The 26803-nt window shown below is 44.9% G+C and overlaps 1 protein-coding gene across 1 annotated transcript in view; it reads left to right on the forward strand.

Moving 5' to 3' along the window:
- Positions 1–26803, forward strand: part of igsf3 (immunoglobulin superfamily, member 3) — a 196570-nt gene that overhangs the window by 50296 nt on the left and 119471 nt on the right. The window lies entirely within an intron of this gene.

Raw genomic sequence — 26803 nt, forward strand, 5'->3', positions numbered from 1 at the left:
CTACAAGGCACAAGTCAGGAGTGTGATGGAATACTCTCCACTTGCCTGGATGGGTGCAGCTCCAACAACACTCAAGAAGCTCGACACCATCCAGGACAAAGCAGCCCGCTTGATTGGCACCCCATCCATAAACATTCACTCTCTCCACCACCGACAGTGGCAGCAGTGTGTACCATCTACAAGATGTACTGCAGCAATGCACCAAGGCTCCTTAGACAGCACCTTCCAAACCCGCGACCTCTGCCAACTAGAAGGACAAGGGCAGCAAATACATGGGAACACCACCATCTGCAAGTTCCCCTCCAAGTCACACACCATCCTGACTTGGAACTACATCGCCGTTCCTTCACTGTTGCTGGGTCAAAATCCTGGAACTCCCTTCCTAACAGCACTGTGGGTGTCCCTACCCCACATGGACTGCAGCGGTTCAAGAAGGCAGCTCACCACCACCCTCTCAAGGGTAATTAGGGATGGGCAATAAATGCTGGCCTGGCCAGCGACGCCCACATCCCGTGAATAAATAAAAAAAAAAGATCTTCCAAAATGTATTACCTCACATTTGTCTGGATTAAACTCCATCTGCCATTTCTCCACCCAAGTCTCCAACCGATCTATATCCTGCTGTATCCTCTGACAATCCTCATCACTATCCGCAACTCCACCAACCTTTGTGTCATCCGCAAACTTACTAATCAGACCAGCTACATTTTCCTCCAAGTCATTTATATATACTACAAAGAGCAAAGGTCCCAGCACTGATCCTTGCGGAACACCACTAGTCACATCCCTCCATTCAGAAAAGCACCCTTCCACTGCTACCCTCTGTCTTCTGTGACAGAGCCAGTTCTGTATCCATCTTGCCAGCTCACCTCTGATCCCGTGTGACTTCACCTTTTGTACCAGTCTGCCATGAAGGACCTTGTCAAAGACTTTACTGAAGTCCATATAGATAACATCCACTGCCCTTCCTTCATCAATCATCTTCGTTAGTTCCTCAAAAAACTCAATCAAATTAGTGAGACACGACCTCCCTTCACAAAACCATGCTGCCTCTCGCTAATCAGTTTGTTTGTTTCCAAATGGGAGTAAATCCTGTCCCGAATAATCCTCTCTAATAATTTCCCTACCACTGATGTAAGGCTCAACGGCCTATAATTTCCTGGATTATCCTTGCTACTCTTCTTAAACAAAGGAACAACATTGGCCATTCTCCAGTCCTCTGGGACCTCACCTGTAGCCAATGAGGATGCAAAGATTTCTGTCAAGGCCCCAGCAATTTCTTCCCTTGCCTCCCTTAGTATTCTGGGGTGGATCCCATCAGGCCCTGGGGACTTATCTACCTTAATGCTTTGCAAGACACCCAACACCTCCTCCTTTTTGATAATGAGATGACTGAGACTATCTACACTCCCTTCCCTCGGCTCATCATCCACCAAGTCCTCTTTGGTGAATACTGATGCAAAGTACTCATTTAGTACCTCACCCATTTCCTCTGGCTCCACATGTAGATTCCCTTCTCTGTCCTTGAGCGGGCCAACCCTTTCCCTGGTTACCCTCTTGCTCTTTATATATGTATAAAAAGCCTTGGGATTATCCTTAATCCTGTTTGCCAATGACTTTTCATGACCCCTTTTAGCCCTCTTGACTCCTTGCTTAAGTTCCTTTCTACTGTCTTTATATTCCTCAAGGGATTCGTCTGTTCCGAGCCTTCCAGCCCTTATGAATGCTTCCTTTTTCTTTTTGACTGGGCTCACAATATCCCGCGTTATCCAAGCTTCCTGAAACTTGCCAAACTTATCCTTCTGCCTCACAGGAACATGCTGGTCCTGGATTCTAATCAACTGACATTTGAAAGACTCCCACATGTCAGATGTTGATTTACCCTCAAACAGCCGCCCCCAATCTAAATTCTTCAGTTCCTGCCTAATATTGTTATAATTAGCCTTCCCCCAATTTAGCACCTTCACCCGAGGACTACTCTTATCCTTATCCACAAGTACCTTAAAACTTATGGAATTATGGTCACTGCTCCAGAAATGCTCCCCTACTGAAACTTTGACCACCTGGCCGGGCTCATTCCCCAATACCAGGTCCAGTACGGCCCCATCCCTAGTTGGACTATCTACATATTGTTTCAAGAAGCCCTCCTGGATGCTCCTTACAAATTCTGCCCCATCTAAGCCCCTAGCACTAAGTGAGTCCCAGTCAATATAGGGGAAGTTAAAATCACCCCCCACGACAACCCTGTTACCGTTACATCTTTCCAAAATCTGTCTACATATCTGCTCCTCTACCTCCCACTGGCTGTTGGGAGGCCTGTTGAAAACAGTTCCGACAGATTTGAGGGCAGCTAATGAAACCCCACTATTTAAAAAGGGAGGTAGAGAGAAAGCAGGAAATTATAGACCAGTCAGCCTGACGTCATTAGTGGGGAAAATTTTAGAGTCCATTATCAAAGATTTTATAGTAGAGCACTTAGAGAACAGTGGTAGAATCGGGCAGAGTCAGCATGGATTTACGAAAGGGAAGTCAGGCTTGACAAATCTACCAGAATTCTTCGAGGATGTAACCAGTAGAGTTGATGAGGGACAGCCAGTGGATGTGGTTTATTTGGACTTTCAGAAGGCTTTCGACAAAGTCCCACATGAGAGATTAGCGTGTAAAATTAAAGCACATGGGATTGGGGGTAGTGTATTGCGATGGATAGAAAATTGGTTGGCAGGCAGGAAACAAAGAGTAGGGATAAATGGGTCTTTTTCTGAATGGCAGGCAGTTGGGTACTGCAGGGATCGGTGCTAGGACCCCAGCTATTCACAATATATATTAATGATTTAGATGAGGGAACTAAACGTAATATCTCCAAATTTGCAGATGACACAAAACTGGGTGGGAGGGTGAGTTGTGAGGAGGATGCAGAGAGGCTTCAGGGTGATTTGGACAAATTGAGTGAGTGGGCTAATGCATGGCAGATGCAGTAGAATGTGGATAAATGTGAGGTTATCCACTTTGGTAGTAAAAACAGGAAGGCAGATTATTATCTGAACGGCTATAAACTGAGAGAGGGGAATATGCAGCGAGACCTGGGTGTTCCCGTACACCAGTTGCTGAAGGTAAGCATGCAGGTGCAACAGGCGGTAAAAAAGGCAAATGGTATGTTGGCCTTCACAGCCAGAGGATTCGAGTACAGGAGCAGGGATGCCTTGCTGCAATTATACAGGGCCTTGGTGAGGCCACACTGGGAATATTGTGTGCAGTTTTGGTCTCCTTGTCTGAGGAAGGATGCTCTTGCTATAGAGGGAGTGCAGCGAAGGTTTACCAGACTGATTCCTAGGATGGTGGGACTGACGTATGAGGAGAGATTGAGTTGGTTAGGATTATATTCGCTGGAGTTCAGAAGAGTGAGGGGGGAATCTCATAGAAACCGATAAAATTCTAACAGGACTTGACAGCGTAGATGCAGGAAGGATGTTCCTGATGGTGGGAGAGTCCAGAACCAGGGGTCATAGTCTAAGGATACGGGGTAAACCTTTCAGGACTGAGATGAGGAGAAATGTCTTCACCCAGAGAGTGGTGAGCCTGTGGAATTTGCTACCACAGAAAGCAGTTGAGGCCAGAACATTGTATGTTTTCAAAAAGGAGTTATATATAGCTCTTGGGTCTAAAGGGATCAAAGGGTATGGGGCGAAAGCGGGAACAGGTTACTGAGTTGGATGATCAGCCATGATCATAATGAATGGCGGAGCAGTCTCAAAGAGCTGAATGGCCTACTCCTGCTCCTGTTTTCTATGTTTCTATGTTTCTATTTTAAATAATTTTTAAAGGAACAGGCCTCCCTTGGTGAACCTTATAAGAACATATTATCTTTTGTAAGTGTGGATTGTTGTAGAGATTTTAAAAAGTGAGATCACCAATACTGGAAATCCGAAATAAAAACATTACAGGAAATATGCACCAGTTCTCTTACCATCTGAAAGAGAATTGGATTAATGTTTCAGATGATGCAGGGGGGATTCTGGTTGGCATTGTGTGGCATGGCTCATATAGATCAGGAAAATCCAAATAATATCCTGTGATTCATTACATCCCCCTGAAATTGGTTGGCTATGATCCTGTTTGCATATTTAAAGGGCCTACTGCCTGACTCAGGTGGGCAGTCTGGCCGCCCAGTGGTTGGCCCTTGGAAAGTTAGTATCTCCAGCATCATCAGCAGAAACACTAATCTGACCCTCCCAAAACCAGCCTCTAGCACCTCTTTCGGCAGTGCATTCCAGATTCCAACCACCCTCTGAGAGAAAAAAAAAATTCCTCAAATCCCCTGTAAACTTCCAGCCCCTTACCTTAAATCTGTGCCCTTGGTTATTGACCCCTCCGCTAAGGGAAAAAGTTTCTTCCTATCTAACCTATCAATGCCCCTCATAATTTTGTATACTTCAATCATGTCCTTCTCTGCTCTAAGGAAAACAACCCTAGCCTTTTCAGTCTCTCTTCATAGCTGAATTGCTCCAGCCCAGGTAACATCCTGGTGAATCTCCTCTGCACCCTCTCCAGTGCAATCGCATCCTTCCAATAGTGTGGTGCCCAGAACCGTACACAGTACTCCAGCTGTGGCCTAACTAGCGTTTTATACAGCTCCATCATAATCTTCCTGCTCTTATATTCTGTGCCTCGGCTGATAAAGGGAAGTAACCCATATGCCTTCCTAACCACCTTATCTACCTGTGCTGCTGCCTTCAGTGATCTATGGACAAGTACACCAAGATCCCTCTCACCTTCTGTACTTCCTGGGGTCCTACCATCCATTGTATATTCCCTTGCCTTGTTAGTCCTCCCAAAATGCGTAACCTCACAGTTCTCAGGATTAAATTCCATTTGCCACTGCTCTGCCCATCTTACCAGCCCATCTATATTGTCCTGTAATCTAAGGCTTTCCTCCTCACTATTTATGACACCACCAATTTTTGTGTCATCTGCGAACTTACTGATCATACCTCCTATATTCACGTATAAATCATTAATGTACACTCCAAATAGCAAGGGTCCCAGCACCGATCCCTGCGGTATACCATTGGTCAAAAACAACCCTGGACCATTACCCTCTGCCTCCTGCCACTAAGCCAAATTTGGATCCACTTTGCCAAATTGCCCTGGATCCCATGGGCTCTTACCTACTGAACCAATCTCCCATGCGGGACCTTATCAAAAGCCTTGCTGAAGTCTATGTAGACGACATCAAATGCTTTACCTTCATCTACACATCTAGTCACTTCCTCGGAAAATTCAATCGTTAGTTCGACATGATCTCCCCCTGACAAAGCCATGCAGACTATACCTGATTAATCCCTGCCTCTCCAAGCGGAGATTAATCCTGCCCCTCAGAATTTTTTCTCATATTTTCCCAACCACTGATGTTAGATTCACCGGCCTGTAATTACCTGGTTTATCCCTACTACCCTTCTTGAATATTGGTACCACATTCGCTGTCCTCCAATCCTCTGTTACCTCTCCTTTGGCCAGAGAGGATTTGAAAATTTGTGTCAGAGCCCCTGCTATCTCCTCCCTTGCCTCACATAACAGCCTGGGATACATCTCATCTGGGCCTGGGGATTTATCCACTTTTAAGCCTGCCAAAACAGCTAATACTTCCTCCCTTTCAATGCTAATATGTTCAAGTACATCATAATCCCCCTCCCTGATCTCTACACCTACATTGTACTTCTCCATAGTGAACACAGATGCAAAGTAATCATTTAAAACCTCACCTATGTCCTCTGGCTCCACACACAGATTGCCACTTTGGTCCCTAATGGGCCACACTCTTTCCCTGGTTATCCTCTTGCCCTTAATATACTTATAAAATGCCTTAGGATTTTCCTTTATCTTGCTCGCCAGTGTTTTTTTATGTCCCCTCTTTGCTCTTCTAATTACTTTTTTTAGTACCCCCTACACTTTCTATACTCCTCTAGGGCCTCCACTGTTTTCAGCGCTCCGAATCTGCCATAAGCCTCCTTTTTTTCCTGATCCAATCGTCTATATCCCCTGACATCCAAGGTTACCTGGACCTGTTGGTCCTACCCTTCACCTTAACAGGTACATGTTGGCTCTGAACTCTCACTATTTCCTCTTTGAATGACTCCCACTGGTCTGATGTAGACTTTCCTAGAAGTAGCTGCTCCCAGTCCACTCTGGCCAGATCCTGTTTTATCATATTGAAATCAGCCTTCCCCCAATTCAGTACCTTTATTTCCGGCCCGTCTTTGTCCTTTTCCATAACTACCTTGAATCTTACAAAGTTATGGTCTCTATCCCTGAAATGCTCCCCCACTGACACTTCTACCACTTGTCCAGCTTCATTCGCTAGGATTAGGTCTAGTACTGCCCCTTCTCTTGTAGGCCTTTCTACGTCCTGGCTCAAAAAGCTCTCCTTTATGCATTTTAAGAATTCCGCCCACTTTTAGCCTTTTACACTTAAGACTTCTTTGACCTCCTTGTCTTGAGAGACAATGGGTAAGTGCCTAGAGGTGGTCAATGGTTTGTGAAGCAGCGCCTGGAGTGGCTATAAAGGCCAATTCGAGAGTGACAGACTCTTCCACAGGTGCTGCAGATAAAATTGGTTGTCGGGGCTGTTACACGGTTGGCTCTCTCCTTGCGCTTCTGTCTTTTTTCCTGCCAACAGCTAAGTCTCTTCGACTCGCCACTCTTTAGCCCCGCCTTTATGGCTGTCCACCAGCTCTGGCGATCATTGGCAACTGACTCCCACGACTTGTGGCCAGTCTCATAGGACTTCATGTCACGTTTGCAGACGTCTTTAAAGCGGAGACATGGGTGGCTGATGGGACTGATACCAGTGATGAGCTCGCTGTACAATGTTTCCTTGGGGATCCTGCCATCTTCCATGCGGTTCACATGGCCAAGCCATCTCAAGCGCCGCTGGCTCAGTAGGGTGTATATGCTGGGGATGTTGGCTGCCTCGAGGACTTCTGCGTTGGAGATACAGTCCTGCCACCTGATGCCAAGGATTCTCCGGAGGCAGCGAAGATGGAATGAATTGAGACGTCGCTCTCGGCTGACATACGTTGTCCAGGTCTCGCTGCACTTGAGCAAGATACTGAGGATACAGGCTTGATACACTCAGACTTTCGTGTTCCGTATCAGTGCGCCATTTTCCCACACTCTCTTGGCCAGTCTGGACATAGCAGCGGACGCCTTTCCCATGCGCTTGTTGATTTCTGCTTCAAGAGACAGGTTACTGGTAATAGTTGAGCCTAGGTAGGTGAACTCTTGAACCACTTCCAGAGCATGATCGCCGATCCTGATGGATGGAGCATTTCTGACATCATGATGTTCGTTTTCTTGAGGCTGATGGTTAGGCCAAATTCGTTGCAGGCAGCCGCAATCCTGTCGATGAGTCTCTGCAGACACTCTTCTGTGTGGGATGTTAATGCAGCATTGTCAACAAAGAGGAGTTCCCTGATGAGGACCTTCCGTACTTTGGTCTTCGCTCTAAGACGGGCAAGTTTGAACAACCTGCCATCTGATCTTGTGTGGAGGAAAATTCCTTCTTCTGAAGACTTGAATGCATGTGAAAGCAGCAGGGAGAAGAAGATCCCAAACAGTGTAGATGCGAGAACACAGCCCTGTTTCACGCCACTCAGGATAGGAAAGGGGTCTGATGAGGCACCGCTATGCTGAATTGTGCCTTTCATATTGTCATGGAATGAAGTGATGATACTTAGTAGCTATGGTAGACATCCAATCTTTGCTAGTAGTCTGAAGAGACCATGTCTGCTGATGAGGTCAAAGGCTTTGGTGAGATTTGATGAGATTGGTGAGAATTCCGCCCCCTTTAAGCATTTTACACTAAGACTATCCCAGTTGATATTAGGTAAGTTTAAATCCCCTACTATTATTACCCTATTATTTTTATACCTGTCTGAGATTTGCCTACATATCTGCTCCTCTATCTCTCCCTGACTGTTTGGAGGTCTGTAGTACACTCCCAGCCAAGTGATTGCCCACTTTATGTTTTTAAGTTCTACCCATATGGCCTCATTTGAATAACCTTCTAAGATATTATCCCTCCTTACTGCAGTAATTGACTCCTTGATCAACAGTGCAATGCCACCTCCTCTTTTATCTCCTCCCCTGTCACGCCTGGAATAGCGAGCTGGCAGTTCTGCCCCTCCCTCAACCATGTCTCTGTGATAGCAATAATATCATAATCCCATGTGCCAATCAACGCCCTCAATTCATCTGCCTTACTCGTAAGACTCCTTGCATTAAAATAGATGCAAACCAGCCTTGCATTTTTCCCTTGTGCCTTAACAGGTCTATATTTGCTCTGCCTTCCAGACTGACTCATTTTCTCTTCTATATTTGACCTCCACTCTGTGTCCCATTCCCCTGCCAAATTAGTTTAAACGCCCCCCACCCCCAACAGCACTAGCAAACCTCCTGGCAAGGATCTTGGTCCCATTCCGATTTAGGTGCAACCCATCCAACTTGTACAGGTCCCACCTTTGCCAGAAACAGACCTGATGATCCAGGAAACTAAAGCCCTCCCTCCTGCACCATCTCTTCAGCCACACATTCATCTGCTCTATCCTCCTATTCCTATACTCACTAGGACGTTGCACCGGGAGTAATCCAGAGATTACAAACCTTTGATGTCCTGCTTTTTAATCTGTTACCTAGCTCCCTAAATTCTTGTTGCAGGACCTCATCCCTCTTTTTACCGATGTCGTTGGTACCAATGTGAACCACGATCTCTGCCTGTTCACCCTCCCCCTTCAGAATTTCCTGCAGCCGCTCCGAGACATCCTTGATCCCAGCACCAGGGAGGCAAGATACCATCCTGAAGTCACGTTTGCGGCCACAGAAACGTCTATCTGTACCCCTTACGATAGAATCCCCTATCATTATAGCATTTCCACTCCTTTTCCTTCCCTGCTGTGCAGCAGAGCCATCCGTGGTGCCACAAACCTGGCTGTTGCTGCTTTCCCCTGGGAGACCATCCCCCCCAACAGTATCCAAAACGGTAGCTCTGTTTGAGAGGGGGATGGCCACAGGGGACTCCTGCACTATCTGCCTGCGGCTACTACTGTGCCTGGTGGTCACCCATCCCTTTTCTGCCTGTGCAGCCATTACCTGCGGTGTGACCACCTCGCTAAACGTGCTATCCACGATGTCTTCAGCTTTTTTTTTAATACCAAAATATACTTTATTCATAACAATCTGTAAAAAATACATTACAAAACAGTTCAAAACAGTACCCAGTCAACAATACAAAGAGTGCAAAGGAGATCAGTTTCCTTCAATACAGGAGTGAGTTGCCTCACAACCCTTCCATTTCATTTTACATGCCATGTACATTTTGCAGCTAACCCATATTTTCTGGATACCGCCCGAGGGGTTTTCCATAGATCCAGCCCCTCAGTTCAGCTTGGTGGGAGGACCTTACACTGTGGTCTTTCCCCATTGAGCCTTTGCTGCAGCTGCCCCAAGCTTTAGTGCATCCCTCAGCACGTAGTCCTGGACCTTGGAATGTGCCAGTCTGCAACACTCGGTCGTGGACAACTCTTTGTGCTAGAAGACCAGCAAGTTTCGGGCAGACCAAAGAGCGTCTTTCACCGAATTGATGGTCCTCCAGCAGCAGTTGATGTTTATCTCGGTGTGCTTCCCTGGGAACAGCCCATAGAGCACAGACTCCTGTGTTACAGAGCTGCTTTGGATGAACCTCGACAAAAACCACTGCATCTCTTTCCACACCTGCTTTGCAAAGACACATTCCAGAAGGAGGTGGGCAACAGTCTCTTCCTCACCACAGCCACCTTGAGGGCATTGTGCGGAGGGGGTGAGACTCCGGGCGTACAGGAAGGATCTGACAGGGAGGGCTCTTCTCACCACCAGCCAAGCTACATCTTGGTGTTTGTTTGAAAGTTCTGGTGATGAGGCATTCTGCCAAATAACTTTGGCAGTCTGCTCGGGGAACCATCCAACCGGATCCACCATCTCCTTTTCCCGTAAGGCCTTGAGAACATTCCGTGCAGACCACTGCCTGATGGATTGGTGGTCAAAGGTGTTTTTCTGCAGAAACTTTTCCACGAATGATAGGTGGTACGGCACAGTCCAACTGGGTGGAGCATTCCGCGGCAATGTGACCAAGCCCACCGGGGACAGATAGAACCTCAGCACATAGTGACACTTGGTGTTTGTGTACTGGGGATCTAAGCACAGCTTGATGCAGCCACGAAGGTGGTCATCAGGATGAGGGTGACATTGGGCACATTTTTCCCGCCCTAATCCAGAGGTTTGAACATCGTGTCCCTCCGGACCCGGTCCATTTTGGATCCCCATATGAAGCGTAAAGTGGCTTGGGTGACCGCCACAGTGCAGGAGTGGGGTATGGGCCAGACCTGCGCCACATACAGCAACAATGTGAGCGCCTCGCATCTGATGACCAGCTTCTTACCCACATCGGAGAGTGATCGCTGCTCCCATATGCTCAGCTTATGGTGTATCCTGGCTACTCGCGCCTTCCAGGTTTTGGTGCACGCCCCAGCCCTTCCGAACCATATCCCCAACACCTTCAGGTAGTCTGACCTGACGGTGAAGGGGACAAAAGATCGGTCAGCCCTGTTCCCAAAGAACATGGCCTCGCTCTTGCTGTGGTTAACTTTGGCTCCTGAGGCCGGTTCGAACTGGTCGCAGATGCTCATCGGTCTGCTAACGGACAGCGGATCTGAACAGAAAACAGCGACGTCATCCATGTACAGGGAGGTTTTAACCTGAGTGCCTCCACTGCCTGGGATTGTCACCCCTCTTATGCTCGTATCCTTCCTAATAGACTCAGCAAAGGGTTCAATACAGCAAACAAAACAAGACAGGGGAGAGAGGACAGCCCTGTCTGACTCCAGATTGGAGCGGGAAACTTTCTGATTCCCACCCACTGATTGAGACTGCACTACTGATGTTTGTGTAGAGCAGTTTGATCCAATTACAGATTTCCTCCCCAAATCCCATTTTGGAAAACACAATGTCCTCAACATCGCGAATGCTCCATGGCGAATCCACCCGCAGCTCCAGCTCCATAATGCGGGTAGCCAGTAGCTGCAGCTGGATACACTTCCTGCACACGCTGTACTACTCTGCTTCTGTGTTTCTCAGATTCTGGTAAATTATATCTCTTCAGACTACTAGAAAAGATCGGGTGTCCACCAAAGCTACTAAGTATCATCACCTCATTCCATGACAATATGAAAGGCACAATTCAACATGGTGGCTCCTCATCAGAGCCCTTTCCTATCCTGAGTGGCGTGAAACAGGGCTGTGTTCTCGCACCCACACTTTTTGGGATTTTCTTCTCCCTGCTGCTTTCACATTCGTTCAAGTCCTCTGAAGAAGGAATTTCCCTCCACACAAGATCAGGGGACAGGTTGTTCAACCTTGCCCGTCTAAGAGCGAAGTCAAAAGTACGGAAAGTCCTCATCAGGGAACTCCTCTTTGCTGACGATGCTGCTTTAACATCTCACACTGAAGAGTGGCTGCAGAGTCTCATCGACAGGTTTGCGGCTGCTTGCAATAAATTTGGCCTAACCATCAGCCTCAAAAAAACGAACATCATGGGGCAGGACGTCAGAAATGCTCCATCCATCAATATTGGTGACCACGCTCTGGAAGTGGTTCAAGAGTTCACCTACCTAGGCTCAACTATCACCAGTAACCTGTCTCTTGATGCAGAAATCAACAAGCGCATGGGTAAGGCTTCCACTGCTATGTCCAGACTGGCCAAGAGAGTGTGGAAAAATGGCACACTGACACGGAACACAAAAGTCCGAGTGTATCAGGCCTGTGTCCTCAGTACCTTGCTCTATGGCAGCGAGGCCTGGACAACGTATGTCAGCCAAGAGCGACGTCTCAATTCATTCCATCTTCGCTGCCTCCGGAGAATACTTAGCATCAGGTGGCAGGACCGTATCTCCAACACAGAAGTCCTCGCGGCGGCCAACATCCCCAGCTTGTACACACTACTGGGTCAGCGGCACTTGAGATGGCTTGGCCATGTGAGCCGCATGGAAGATGGCAGGATCCCCAAAGACACATTGTACAGCGAGCTCGCCACTGGTATCAGACCCACCGGCCGTCCACGTCTCCGCTTTAAAGACGTCTGCAAACGCGACATGAAATCCTGTGACATTGATCACAAGTCGTGGGAGTCAGTTGCCAGCGTTCGCCAGAGCTGGCGGGCAGCCATAAAGACAGGGCTAAAATGTGGCGCGTCGAAGAGACTTAGTAGTTGGCAGGAAAAAAGACAGAGGCGCAAGGGGAGAGCCAACTGTGCAACAGCCCCGACAAACAAATTTCTCTGCAGCACCTGTGGAACAGCCTGTCACTCTAGAATTGGCCTTTATAGCCACTCCAGGCACTGCTTCACAAACCACTGACCACCTCCATTGGTGGTCAATGCATTGAGACAATCCATTGTCTCTCGAGATAAGGAGGCCCAAAAGAAAAGAAGAATATCTCACATTTTCTTTACAGCAGTGTGTGCTTGAGATGTGTTGGGCGAGGTAGGAGAAAGGAGATGGTATGCCCAGTGCATTTTGCCTACTTTTTCAGTTTTAGGTTCAGATCTGTTGCATTTCAGTTGGCCTGCTTTCTCTATCTCTCTGTCTCTCTCTTGCCCCGCCAACCCCCCCACCCTATTTTTTTGCTTTGTTTCTTTTTTGAACCACTGGCAAGTCTTTTCAGCCTCCACTATTGACTCAGTCTTTTGTCATTTATATGTTTCTGCCTCACCTCAATGATGACCTTTTAAATCATCTAACAGGCAGCTGTTAAGCAATTTGCAGGTGATCCCACTCATCTGTTATCGACAAATCTGTTGATTCTCTTCCTTTACTGTCTTCTGTTTTCTTTTTCTCTTTTATCCCAATTTAGTAAATTGCCTTTTTATCTTTCAGTCTTCAGTTCTGATGAAAGGCTACACACACAAAATATCAATAAAACAAAAGCAAAATACTGCAAATGCTGGAAATCTGAAACAAAAACAGAAAATGCTGGAAATGCTCAGCAGGTCAAGCACCAGCTGTGGAGAGAGAAACAAAATTAACATTCCAGGTCTGTGATCTTTCATCAGAATTCAACACTAATGAGAAAAAACAAAATTAACATTTTCGGTCTGTGACCTTTCATCAGAATTCAACACTAATTAGTAACTTGTCTTTTCTCTTTGCAGATGCTGACTGATTTGTGTGTTTCCAGTATTTTTTGTTTTCTATTTCAGATTTTCCTCATTTTACAGTGATTTATTTTTCGTTTTCTCCCATATATCTTCTAATTGCAGGATACTTTAAATGTTTAAAATGATCTCAGAAAAATCAAGATACATCAGAAAGTAGTCATTAAGTGTGGATGTTAAAAACCTGAAAATTGTAAGAGGGAGGAACGATTGAGGAATGCAATCAGTTCCAATTTTGGAGTCCTGGGAAAGAAAGAGTGGGCACTTATTGAAAGATAAAGGGGCAGGGCAGCATATCATTGGAGCCCAAATGTGCTCCATCCCGACTTGTGTTTGTGCAACAGTGGGGGCTGCTGCTCTTTTTTTTAAAATCCGTTCATAGGATGTGGGTGTCCCTAGCTAGGCCAGCATTTATTGCCCCTCCCTAATTGCCCTTGAGAAGGTGGTGGTGAGCTGCCTTCTTGAACCACTGCAGTCCTTGCGGTGTAGGTACACCAAAAGTGCTGTTAGGAAGGGAGTTCCAAGATTTTGACCCAGCGACAGTGAAGGAACAGCGATATAGTTCCAAGTCAGGATGGTGTGTGGCTTGGAGGGGAACCTTCGGTGGTGGTGTTCCCATGCATCTGCTCCCCTTGTCCTTCTAGGTGGGAGAGGTCACGGGTTTGTAAGGTGCTGTCGAAGGAGCCTTGGTGAGCTGCTGCAGTGCATCTTGTAGATGGTACACACTGCTGCCATTGTGCGTTGGTGGTGCAGGGAGTGATTGTTTGTGGATGGGGTGTCAATCAAGCAGGCTGCTTTGTCCTGGATTGTGTCGAGCTTCTTGAGTGTTATTGGAACTGCACCCATCGAGGCAAGTGGAGAGTATTCCATCATAGTCCTGACTTGTGCCTTTGTAGATGGTGGACAGGCAATGGGGAGTCAGGAGGTGAGTTACTTGCTGCAGAATTCCCAGCCTCTGACCTGCTCTTGTGGCCACATTATTTATATGTCTGGTCCAGTTCATTTTCTGTTCAATGCTAACCCCCAGGATGTTGATAATGGGGAATTCAGCTATAGTAATGCTATTGAATGTCATGGGGAGATGGTTAGATTCTTTCTTGTTAGAGATGGTCATTGTCTGGTACTTGTGTGGCACGAATGTTCTTGCCACTTATCAGCTCAAGCCTGGATTTTGTCCAGGTCTTGCTGCATTTGGACAGGGGCTGCTTCAGTATCTGAGGAGTCGCAATTGGTGCTGTACATTGCAATTATCCCACTTCTGACCTTGTGTTGGAGGGAAGGTCATTGATGAAGCAGCTCAAGTTGGTTGGGCCGAGGACACTACCCTGAGGAACTCCTGCAGTGATGTCTTGGGGCTGGGATGATTGACTTCCAACAGCCACAACCATCATCCTTTATGTTAGGTATGACTCCAACCAGCAGAGGGAATGTCACTGCAATTCATTCTAATGTTAATCATTCAAAGGACTGCCAAATACCCAGGCTGCAATCATAATGCCGTCATTCTGTGGCAGTCATCAATTCCAACCATGCTAACAGATTGGCACTTGATAACAGACAGCACTGCCTTTCTCTTGTGGACTTCCTGTAGCTGCAGCTTAATATAGCAATCGCCTTGAAAACAGGGTGTCCACTTCTTCCTCAACTAATGCCAAACATAACCAGCTACTTCACCTAACAGAGAAGGAACTTACACTTGTAAAATGTCTTTCACGATCTCAAGATGCCCCAAAGCACTTTGCGGCCAGTGAAGTATTCTTGATATGTAGTGACTTCTTATATGAAGAAATGCAGTGGCTAATTTGCACACAGCAACAACCAAAGTGGCAACTGGAACCAGACAATGCAAATTAAAAGGTCAAATGCTGCAAGACAATAAAATGAGAGATCAGATATAGCTAGCCAGAAACAGACGTGAAGATATTGCAGCTAGCCCATCATAACAGCAGTCAGGGACAACAGCAATGTGCCTTTAATCTGCTGCCATTCTTTAAGGTCTCCTAAAGCAATTCCTGGCACTGAATTTGGTTCCTCTGGAGAATGGGCTTGTGCCCAGTAGCAAGACACCATGTGCACCAGGCACACAGCCGTTCCACTCAGCTGTGACCCTAAAGAGGAACTGCATATGCATTGAGGAATGGTCTGTGTGATGAGAAACTTTTTATGCAACATAAATGAGATGCGTGGAGTCCAGGTTGGTAAAGATCTCAGACAGATTTATTAAACAGCTAAACTATTATACAGTACTGAGCTCACTATTTACAGGATCTGCCTATTGGTGTTACAGTTACAGAGTGAGATTGGCATGTAGTCACATGACTGCATCCTGGCACGTAGCTCATTAGCATACTAAGATCTTAAAGGGAAATCACTCTTAAAGGTAATCACACAACATCCCCCTTCTTTCCAAAGATCAGTTTCATATGCTAAAAGCAAAAATGTATGAAATGAGATAACATCAAAATTATTTACACATGGATAAAGATTATGAACTTTACCAATATAGAGGCTCAAAAGTTCATATATCATCTCAGTGATTTGACAACTCTTGCTCGGGGAATTTGTGTCTCATCCCTTGCTGTACTTTCTGAAATTGCTTCCTCCCTGCATTTGGCTTCTGTTGCTCTGCCTTCAGGCTGCTAATATACTGTGTTGCTTTTCTGAAGATGACCACCTTTGCGGCCTTGGAAAGCTCTGGCACCTCATCTCGAAGAGCTAACCAACAGTTCTCCAACTCATTCCTCCTCTGCCTCTTCAGGGCATTGCGTGTCCTTCACCTCTCCTCATCCTCCGGGTCTGAGGGCTTGGGGCTCAAGGTCGAGGAATTGTTGGGGGAGGTGTATTTGGTCTCATGGTGGTACCTGTCTGTTCTGGCTTGTTGTGGTGGTTCTCTAGAGAGTAGAAGTGAAGGCGCAGCATAGTTGTGCTCTTGCTGGATTTCCAGACTGCACTGTTTGATGCTGGTCAGAGTCTGCGAGCGGGTTTCAGTCCTATTTCCCTTTGGCAATGCTCTCGTGGATGGTTATGATGTTGAGATCCTTACATACTGGTAGCCCTGCCACTGTTGGTCCGCTCGTGTCTACCAGGTAGAACGTTTGTGGTTTCCATGCTGACTTGCCATAGCTGCATTGCATTGTTAGAGTGTCACTGCAAGGGATGGGTGAGCCATTGTATACAGATAATTTTGCAGTTGTTGGTTTTATCATTGTCTTCTAACGACTCCGATACATATATTTGAGGATTCATACTGGTAGAATATTTGCACTAGCGCCCATGTCAATCTTGACCTTGAGTGTATGTTTGCCAGCTTTCTTTAGGCCCTTGATGTTGATAGTGGCAAAAGCTTCCAGTTGTTTTGACTTCATCAACGTGATGTGTCAGGTTCACAATGTGGAATGCTTGTTCATCTTCTGTCTGAGAACGGCTTCTCTCTGGGTCTTGTCTCAGGTCTGTTTTGCCATGGATTTCATGTATTGGCTTGCGTTTACGCCATTCTCTGGCACTTAACGTGTTACTGTTGCCCTGTTGTCTGTTTGTTTGCATCCGATCGTCTCTTCAGGCTGCATCTTTGGAGATAGAATTCCTGCATATGTGGGCCAGTGTCCTTTTGCACTGCACACCTTGCACAAGTCACGAAATGTAGGACAGCTTCACCGTGAGTGGGACAGAACGCACTTACCACACAGGTGGCTGCTCTTTTTGACCTGGTTATTGTTCTGATACCGTTGGCTGCACTTATTGCTTGCAGGTGCTGTTGTCCAGCTACAATGGCTTCGCATTTCCTGCCATCTTCCAGCAGTGCATGAATGCCGTGACCTTTCTTTTTCCCCCGAAAGGTCTTTCTGAAATGCTCCATTATTCGGTCTGACAGCTCAGCTTCTGAGAAATCACATTCGTTGCTCTTACTACAGCATCTGCTGATGAACTGGTCAATTGATTCCCGTGGCTGTTGCCTGTAGGACATCAGTTCCAGGCGGTGAATTCTAAAATTCAGTCTCAATCGGAGCTGAACTTCCAGCACTTTCCATATCTTTGCAGGATCTTTCTGGTCCTGTTCAGATAATCCAGAGGTATTGATTCTGTGCAATCCTTCATTTCCAATCAGCCTGTTTTTCTGGTTCTCTAATTACTTGGTCTGTAAAGCATAATTGCATTCTTTGTTTGAACAATGGGAACTCAGGTAGGATATCCATGACCTTTCAGTTCATGCTGGGAAGTTTGGTATCCATTTTCCTGCTGTTCGGTTACTTTAAAACATGCTTTAAGACTTTGCTTTATGACTTGCTTTATACTGCTTTCCCTTTCAAGGAACTCTCGGCTGCTTTGATTGACAGCAGCAGGTGTTTAGCAGTGCTTGTCTGTTTATCTAGCTTCCAACCTCTAGTCTGGCTGTTTATGCAGCTGTGCAATAGGCACTTCAAGTGCTTTTTAAAAAAGGGTTTGTTTATACAGCCGTTCAAGAGGCAATTCTTTGTGCTTGAGTGGTTTTAATGTTTTTTAAACTGTGACTGCTGAATGGAAGTTCTTCACGCTAGAGTGATTTAATGGTTTGTTTTTAGCTTTAGCACCGAACTGCTTGAATGGAGGATTCCCACGCTTTCATTGTTGGGCGCCTCCTGTAATGGTGGTGATCTGATCAGCCTGGGGGAGGAATCGGGTCTTCCCCACTTTTCTTCTCCTACTGAACCTTTGAAAAGAATTGATTTTTTTTCCCAAGCACTTCGCAGCTTGTTTTTCTTTAACTGGGGTTCCTATAATGACGGCACACTGACTCACCTGCTCACAGTGACTGATTTGCAGCGTGTCATTTAGCTCTGTCTTCTACAGCTGGAGGTGAGTTTTCTTATCTTGTTTACACTGTTTGGGGCAGTGTTCCTTTTAACTTTCTTTTAGCTGTCGGTAGTTTTTAAAGCTATTTTCCTGTGTTCTTCAATCTTGGATTCTGTCTTCTCACCACGGCTGCCACCATGTAATGAGAAGCTTTTTATGTTGTCTGATGCAACATAAATGAGATGCATGGAGTCCAGGTTGTTGAAGCTCTCAACAGGTTTATTAAACAGCTAAACTATTATACAGTGCAGAGCTCACTATTTACAGGACCTGCATCTTGGTGTTACAGTTAGAGTGAGACTGGCATGTAGTCACATTAGCTCATTAGCATACTAAGATCTTAAAGGGACATCATCCTTAAAGGCAATTACACAACATTCTGATAGAACACACATTCACTGCTCTGTTTGCTATGAGCTTGGGCACACGCCACTAAAGAAAAGCAGTCCTGTAATGTTCTGAGTGGTGCATCTTTTTTTTATGGATAAATATATAAATGAGCAGCAGGCTTCCATATAAAGCTCCCTCTTCTCAAAATAATCCTTTTGGTATTTGCGCTTGGCCTGCTGACAATTGGCAGTTCTGCAGCCTCAGCGAGCTTATATAAGTTGCATACCATAAAGCGTTTATATTGAAACAATAACTTAATTTTAATGTAGAGCTTCCCTTACATTAGACTGACTAAAGAGTACACTTTTCAATATCCAAGTTGATTATCATTAACAATGCAGTGAATTTGGAAAATTAATAGTGACGTGTTGAATTTGAGAGCATTCCTTTAGGTTCCAATTTCAGCATCCTTCATATCAGCAATGGCAAGGATGGGTTTCTCTTGATAAATGAGCTCTGTAGCACTTTGTTCACAATGAGATTAAAGTTATTCAATTCACCCATCCAAAAATAGTGCCATCACTCCTGCTACCTGCTGCTGCCACCATTGGAGGTATCAGCAGAGCTTTTAATTGGTTTTTGGCTCACAAGTCAGATTTTGAAATGTGCTGGACCTTATCCTCAAACTCTGTCTATTCAGCTTGAGGCTCTGACTAGGTTCTCGGGTCTACAGTCAGTTGTGCCAGTGCTCAAAATTAATTACTCTATTCACGCCAACTTTGAACAGATGGTCTGATTAAAAATAAAGTGTGCAAATGAGCCATCTTATTCTAATGAGCTTTTACATTTCATCAATCTTTAGCAGGCTTCAGAAGTTTTACACAAATATTATTTTGTTCTCAGTTTTTGAACCTTGTCAACTGGTGAAGATTGTCAGGGGGTTGGGCTGGATCCTTTTGAAGATTCATAACATGCATATTTTCTAACCTACAACATTTTTAAAATGGATTTTCGATAATTTTTTAATGCAGATTATTAAGTTTAAAGACTGAAGTGATATTCTTTTTGCAGCATCTCTGAATATAAAAGATACACATTATCTGAAGAATTACCACTTTGTGACTGAACGTCCTGCTCTTCCCCTCTCCCCCTTGACATATGCCTCTCACAATCTCAATGCATTATTAGTTGAGAATTTTGAGAAAGTCCCAAAATTTTCAAAGGAAAGTTATATTCCATGAGCCCTAGAAATATTATTATTGATGCAAATCACTTGCATCTCCTCCTCTATGTATGATTTTTCAAGTAAGAATTTTGCCCCGCATATCACAGATTACCGCCTAGCACAGTAAGGACTTGTTTAATGGAACGAGTGGCTCGCTGTGTAAATTGGATGGAATCATAGGCCCTTTGTTGTTCCATATTTTTATATTCTTTATCTGTTTCATTCATTTTGTTCTCTTGTGGCTGTAAAACACCAAGGAACATTTTATGTATTAAAGGCTCTTTATAAATGCAAATTGCTGTTCTTCTGGCTTGTATGAAAACATCATGGGGTTGCAATTGTACAATACCATGAATAATACTGACTTGCATTGGGCACAGGGAATGATTCCTGCAGCAGAATGGGTCAGCCCAAGGCTCTTAAGTTAGACTGGTGAGCGGCAGATGCCTGCTATGTCTCCCGAGGCAGCCGCTGGCAAGATGCATTTAAACAATTTTTTGGTTTTTAATATATAATTTATTTATAAATTTTGTAAAAGTACAGAACAGTTCAAATGTGACATTACATAAAGTGGTTCACGTATTTTGCTTTCACAACAATTTGCATTTACGCTTCATTTCAAACATTCACTGATGAATATGACTGTCAAGCAGGCCCCCACCTGCCAAGAATGAGGCATATTAATTTTGTCATATGAACATTGATTTTACATTGTTGCTGGGAAGAGGAGAAGGCCTGTGACAAGAGCTGCCAGACACTTGGCTGAAAAACATTTGCATACTAACAGACAGTGTTTGTGGAGACAAAGGACCATTCCCTGACACATTCAACCCACAATGGATTTTGATCACCAGACCTTGGAGGTGTAAGGAAGGGCATTCCAAAGATTGCTAAGGTGATACAATCCACAAAAGCCAGGAGTGGTTAAACCAGCTGGTCACATGACTAACTGACTGGTCCAGAACTTTTTTGAACTGGCCACAGAGTTTTTGAACTGAATAAGACTGTTAGCTGCTGGAGTGAGAAGACCTCTCCTGTCTGCTCCCATCTCTTTCTCACAAGCCTCTGAACCCACTGAGGACACATGAACTTCAAGAGAGAAGAGTCTCCTACATCGAACAAGGTTTAAGAAGAATACTGGGCCCCAACCAAAAGCAAGGCCGACCTACAATCAAGGACGTTACTGCGAACTGAAAGAACAGTAACCAAAACCATCTTCAGATATTGCCTCAAACTTTTCCACTTTATTTCGTCTGCTCTTTTCTGTCTCTTTCTGCATGTGCGTATCGCATATGCATGCTAGCGTCGGCGTGTCGCACATCCTCAGAGAGTTGCGGAGGCTAGATCACTAAATATATTTAAGGAAGAGGTAGATAGATTTTTGAAATCTTGGGAGTCGAGGGTTAATGGGAGCTGGCCCGAAAGAGGAGTTGAGGCCTGGGACAGATCAGCCATGATCTTAATGAATGGTGGGGCAGGCTTGAGGGGCTGAATGGCCTACTCCTGCTCCTATTTCTTATGTTCTTATGTTCTTAACCATAGGTGTTAACTGAATTAGAGTTTAAGTTTAATAAAGTTCAACCATTTTTCTTTAAACCTAAGAAAACCTGTTTGACTAGTTTCTTTGCCTTATAATTGGAAGTTAGTGAACAAGGATTCACTAAGGGGGGAGTTAAAAAAAACAGTGTGTGTAAAATTATACCCTGTTAGGGTACGACCAGGTGAAGGCTGAGAGGGAACCCCAGACCCCTTTCTCACCAGGTCGTAACAGAAACTTGGGGCTACCGTCCTGGATTTTACCCACAGACAAACGAGAAAAATTGGAAGTGGGAAGCCAAATTGTTCCCAATCAAAAAGAGCAATATTTCAATACAGGTTTTCTTGTGGTTGTGTGTGATTGAATACTAACATTTCTGCAACTGACATTTCAGGGCGGCACAGTGGCGCAGTGGTTAGCACCACAGCCTCACAGCTCCAGCGACCCGGGTTCAATTCTGGGTACTGCCTGTGTGGAGTTTGCAAGTTCTCCCTGTGTCTGCGTGGATTTTCTCTGAGTGCTCCGGTTTCCTCCCACAAGCCAAAAGACTTGCAGGTTGGTAGGTAAATTGGCCATTATAAATTGCCCCTAGTATAGGTAGGTGATAGGGACAGGTGGGGATATGGTAGGAATATGGGATTAGTGTAGGATTAGTATAAATGGGTGGTTGATGGTCGGCACAGACTCGGCGGGCCGAAGGGCCTGTTTCAGTGCTGTATCTCTAAACTAAACTAAAAACTGAAGCTAGTAGCTCCCGAAGACAGGGTGAAGTAACTTGGGATAAGTTAAAAGCACTGTCCATGGAGGAGTTGAGGAAAATGGCTGAACAGTGTGGGATCACTGTACGTGGCAAGGCTAAGAAGTCTGAATTCCTAAGGCTAGTGGCCAACCATTTTTCCCTTGAATATGAAGAAGCAGAAATAGGGTTAGAAGTAGACTCCAACAGGGTATTGCTAGCAAAGATACAATTGGAACAGAGGAAACTTGAATTAGAAGACATGGAAAGAGAAAGAGAGAGACAGGAGAGAGAGAAAAAAAGAGCCTTCCAGAAGGAACACGAAGACAAAAGAGAGGCAGGAGAAAGAGAGAGAGAGTACCTTCCAGAACGAATGAGAAGAAAGAGAGCTGAAGCGGCTTGAGTTAACTAGGGGGCGACAGAGTACCCCCAGTGAAAGCATGGCCAAGAAGGAGAAGCATAATTCAGGGTTGTGTACAGAATTGTTAAAACTATCTCAATGTTAAAACTAAAATTTAATGAGGAAGATGTGGAAGAATTTTTTTGTGTCTTTTGAGAAACTGGCAAGGCAGCTAAAATGCCAGCCTGAGACCTGGCCTCGTTGATTCTAAAGCAAGCTAACCAGAAAAACCCATGAGGTTTATACACTGTTTTCAGGTGAGAGTTCATCATATTATGAACTGACAAAAAATGCTATCCTCGGGGCATATGAATTAGTACTTGAAGCCTATCGCCAAAAGTTTAGAACCTTTAGGAACATAGGAAGATAGGAACAGGAGTAGGCCATTCAGCCCCTCGAGCCTTTCCCGCCATTCAATGAGATCATGGCTGATCCGTGGCCGAACTCCATATACCTGCCTTTGGCCCATATCCCCTAATATTTTTGCTTAACAAAAATCTATCTATCTCAGATTTAAAATTAACAACTGTTCTAGCTTCAACTACTGTTTGTGGGAGAGAGTTCCAAACCTCTACCACCCTTTGCATGAAGAAGTGCTTCCTAACATCTCTCCTGAATGGTCTGGCCCTAATTTTTAGACTATGCCCCTAGTTTTAGAATCACCAACCAGTGGAAATAGTTTATCTTTATCTAGCCTGTTTTCTCCTGTTAATATCTTGAAGACTTCGATCAGATCACCCCTTAACCTTCTAAATTCTAGCAAAAACAGGCCTAATTTGTGTAATCTCACCTTGTAACTTAACCCCTGTAGTCCAGGTATCATTCTTGTAAACCTACATTGTACTCCCTCCAAGGCCAATATACCCTTCCTAAGGTGTGGTGCCCAGAACTGCTCACAGTACTCCAAGTGGGGTCTAACCAGGGTTTTGTACAGCTGCAGCATAACCTCTGTGTCTTTATACTCCAATCCTCTAGATATAAAGGCTAGCATTCCATTAGCCTTTTTGATTATTTTCTGCACTTGCTCATGGCATTTTAAAGATCTATGCACCTGAACCCCAAGAAGCAAGCTAATCAAAGTTATCTGGAGTTTGAAAGAAATAAGCAGCTGGCTTTTGACCAGTGGCTGAGGGCTCTTAAATTACAGCTCAGCTATGAGAATCTCACGGAAGTAATTCTGTTAGAGGAATTTAAACACTCACCAAAAGCAAGACCTACTTACAATCAATGACTTTACAGCGAGCATGAAGAACAGTAACTAAAACCATCTTCAGATAGAGTCTCAAATTTTCCACTTTATTTCTTCTGCTCTTTTTGTCTCTAGCTGCATGTGTGTATCGTGTATGCATGCTAGCTTGGGTGCGTCACGTATTCGTAGGCGTTAACCGAATTAGAGTTTATGTTCTTTTTTCTTTAAACTTAAGAAAACCTGTTTGGCTAGTTTCTTTGCCTTATAATTGGAAGTTAGGGGACGAGGATTTGCTAAGGGGGAGCTAAAAAAAGTGTGTTTAAAATTAAACCCTGTTACGGTAAGATCAGGTGAAGGCTGAGAGGGAACCCTCGACCCCTTTCTCCTCTGGTCATAACAATGACCCAAGGGGTTTTACACAGGTTCTAACCCCTCACTGTGCTATGGCTGGTGAGGTGGATTTAAACAGTTAAATCTTTGATTTGATTGTGGCAAACAAGTATGTAACAGTAAGATTTCTGGTAAGGGGCACGGGCACCAGGAAACACCAAATTTCTTGGCCTCACAATGGCATGGATCAGCAACCGGCAAGGTCCTGTCATACTATATGAGGATATCCTTGATCTTCTTCTTGGAAGCTTCTTCTACATATTTCTGGTGGTATGCCACCAAAGCTTTAGAAATGGATTGATGAACAGCATAGATTTGAGCTACATGAGCACTGCCCTTCACACAAACTCCAATGTCGACTCAAGGATCGGTGGATTTAAACAATCTTGCTGGAGGGGAAGGTGATTGGGAGAGCGCTAACTGTAGGCCCGCAGTGCTATGTAATGAGTTCTTTTCTGTTGTCTGATGCAATATAAATGAAATGCATGGAGCCCAGCTGAAGATCTCAAACAGGTTTATTTACAGCTAGCCTATCTTACAGTACAGAGCTAACTATTTACAGAACCTTACTCTGGGTGTTACAGTTGCAGAGTAACTCTGGCTTGTAGTCACATGATTACTTATTAGCACACTAAAGGGACATCACTCTTAAAGGCAATCATACAACATCCTCCTTCTTTCCAAAGATAAGTCTCATATGCTAAAACTAAAAATACATAAAATTAGATAACACCAAAATTATTTACATAGGTATAGATATTGTGAAATTTACAAATATAGAGGCTCAAAAGTGCATATATCATTTTGGTGCTTTGACAACTTTTGCTCAGAGAATCTGCATCTCATCTGTTGCTGTTCTTTCTGAAGTTTCTCCCTCTCTGCATTCAGTTTCTGTTGCTCTGCCTTCAGCCTGCTAACATACCCTGTTGTTTTCTTAAGATAACTATTTTTGAGGCTTCCTCATTCTTGGAGAGTTCTGGCACCTCATCTCAAAGAGCCAACAGATAATACTTCAACACATTCCTCCTCTGTGTCTTTAGGACATTGTGTGTCCTTCGCCTTTACTCATCCGCCTGGTCTGAAGGCCTGGGGCTCAGGGTGAAGGACTTGTTGGGGGAGGAGTACTTGGTCTCATGGAGGTACCTGTCTGTTCTGGCTCGTTGTGGTGCTGGCGGTTCTCTCGAGAGCAGAAGTGAAGGCACGGCATAGTTCTGCTGTTGGTGGGTTTCCAGACTGCACTGTTTGATGTTGATCAGAGTCTGCGAGTGGGTTCTGGTCCTTGGAGATTTCCCCTTGGCAATGCTCTCATGGATAGTTATGATGTTGAGGTCCTTACACGCTGGTAGTCCTGCCACCGCTGCTCCGCTCATGTCTACTAGGTAGAATACTTGTGGTTTCCATACTGACTTGCCATAGCTGCATTGCATTGTTAGAGTGTCACTGCAAGAGATGGGTGACCCATTGTATGCAGATAACTTTGCATTTGTTGGTTGTATCATTGATTTCCAACAACTCTGGTACTTATCCTTCAGGATTCGGACTGGTAGGATATTTGCACTAACGCCAGTGTCATTCTTGACCCTTACTGTACGTTTGCCAGTTTTCTTCGGGCACGTGATGTTAATGATAGCAAGCTTCCATCAGCGTGTATTAGCTTGCATTTCCGCAGGTCTCTGGCGCTTTCCTTGCTGCTGTTGCCCTCTGCTGCCCCTGCCTTCTGTTTGTCTGTGTCGTGCTGCAGCTTCAGGCCGTGTCTTTGGAGACAGATTTCTTGCATAGGCGGGCCCAGTGTCCTTTTGCACTGCATGCCTTGCACAGGTCACGAAATGCAGGGCAATTTTGCCATGAGTGGGACAGACCCAGACCACACTTAGCACACAGCTTGCTTGCTCATCTTGACCTGGTTATGGTGCAGATACTGTTGACTGCATCTAGTGTTTGCAGGTGCTGTTGTCCAGCTACAATGGCTTCATACTTCCTGCCATCTTCCAGCAGCACATCATTGCTGTGACCTTTCTTTTTCCCCCAAAAGGTTTATCAGAAACACTTCAGTGGGCGTCGATACAGTCACTAGCTCCATTATTCTATCTGACAACTCAGTTTCTGAGAAGTCACATTTGTTGCCCTTACTACTGCATTTACTGATGAACTGGTCTATTCATTCCTGTGGCTGTTGCCTGTAGGACATCAATTCCAGGTGGTGATTTCTAAAATTCACTCGTTATCGGAGCTGATCTTCCTGCACTTTCCATATTTGGTCTTCGTCAGGTATTCCAGAGGTGCTGACTCTGTGTAATTTCACATTTTCAACTGCTATCAGAATTTTTACAGCCTGTTTTTCTGGTTCTGCAATCACTTGGTTTGTAAAGCGTAACTGAATTCTTTATTTGAACAACTGGAACTCAGATGGGTTATCAATGACCTTCCAGTTCATGCTGGGAAATTTGGTATCCATCTTCCTGCTGTTCTTTTGCTTAAAACTTGCTGTAGGACTGGTTCTATGACTCTGCACTGTTTCCCCTTTAAAAGAACTCTCTGTTATTTAGACTAGCTGCTTTGATTGACAGAAGCAGGTGTTTACTAGTGCTGTGTGTTTATCTTGCTTCCAGCACTTAAGCCTGTTCTGTTTACATCACTGTTCAATAGGTAGCTTAATGCATTTTTTTAGAGTTTTTTAAGGTCTTCACTCGAGAGTGGTTTTAATGTTTTTTTTCCTGTGGCTTCATGAATGGAAGCTCTTATTCACGCTTGAGTAGTTTCATGTTTTTTTAAACTTTGGCTGTGTAGATGAAGGCTGTGCCATGTTCTGGGTTTTCCCACCTTTTTTCTAATGGACGCTTCCTGTAATCGTGCTGACCTCAATCAGCCTGGGAAAGGGGTTGGGTCTTCCCATGTTTTTTTCCTACATGGAACTTTTGAAAAAAAAAAC

The sequence above is a fragment of the Heterodontus francisci genome, chromosome 10 (assembly GCF_036365525.1).
Source record: "Heterodontus francisci isolate sHetFra1 chromosome 10, sHetFra1.hap1, whole genome shotgun sequence".
Lineage (NCBI taxonomy): Eukaryota > Metazoa > Chordata > Chondrichthyes > Heterodontiformes > Heterodontidae > Heterodontus > Heterodontus francisci.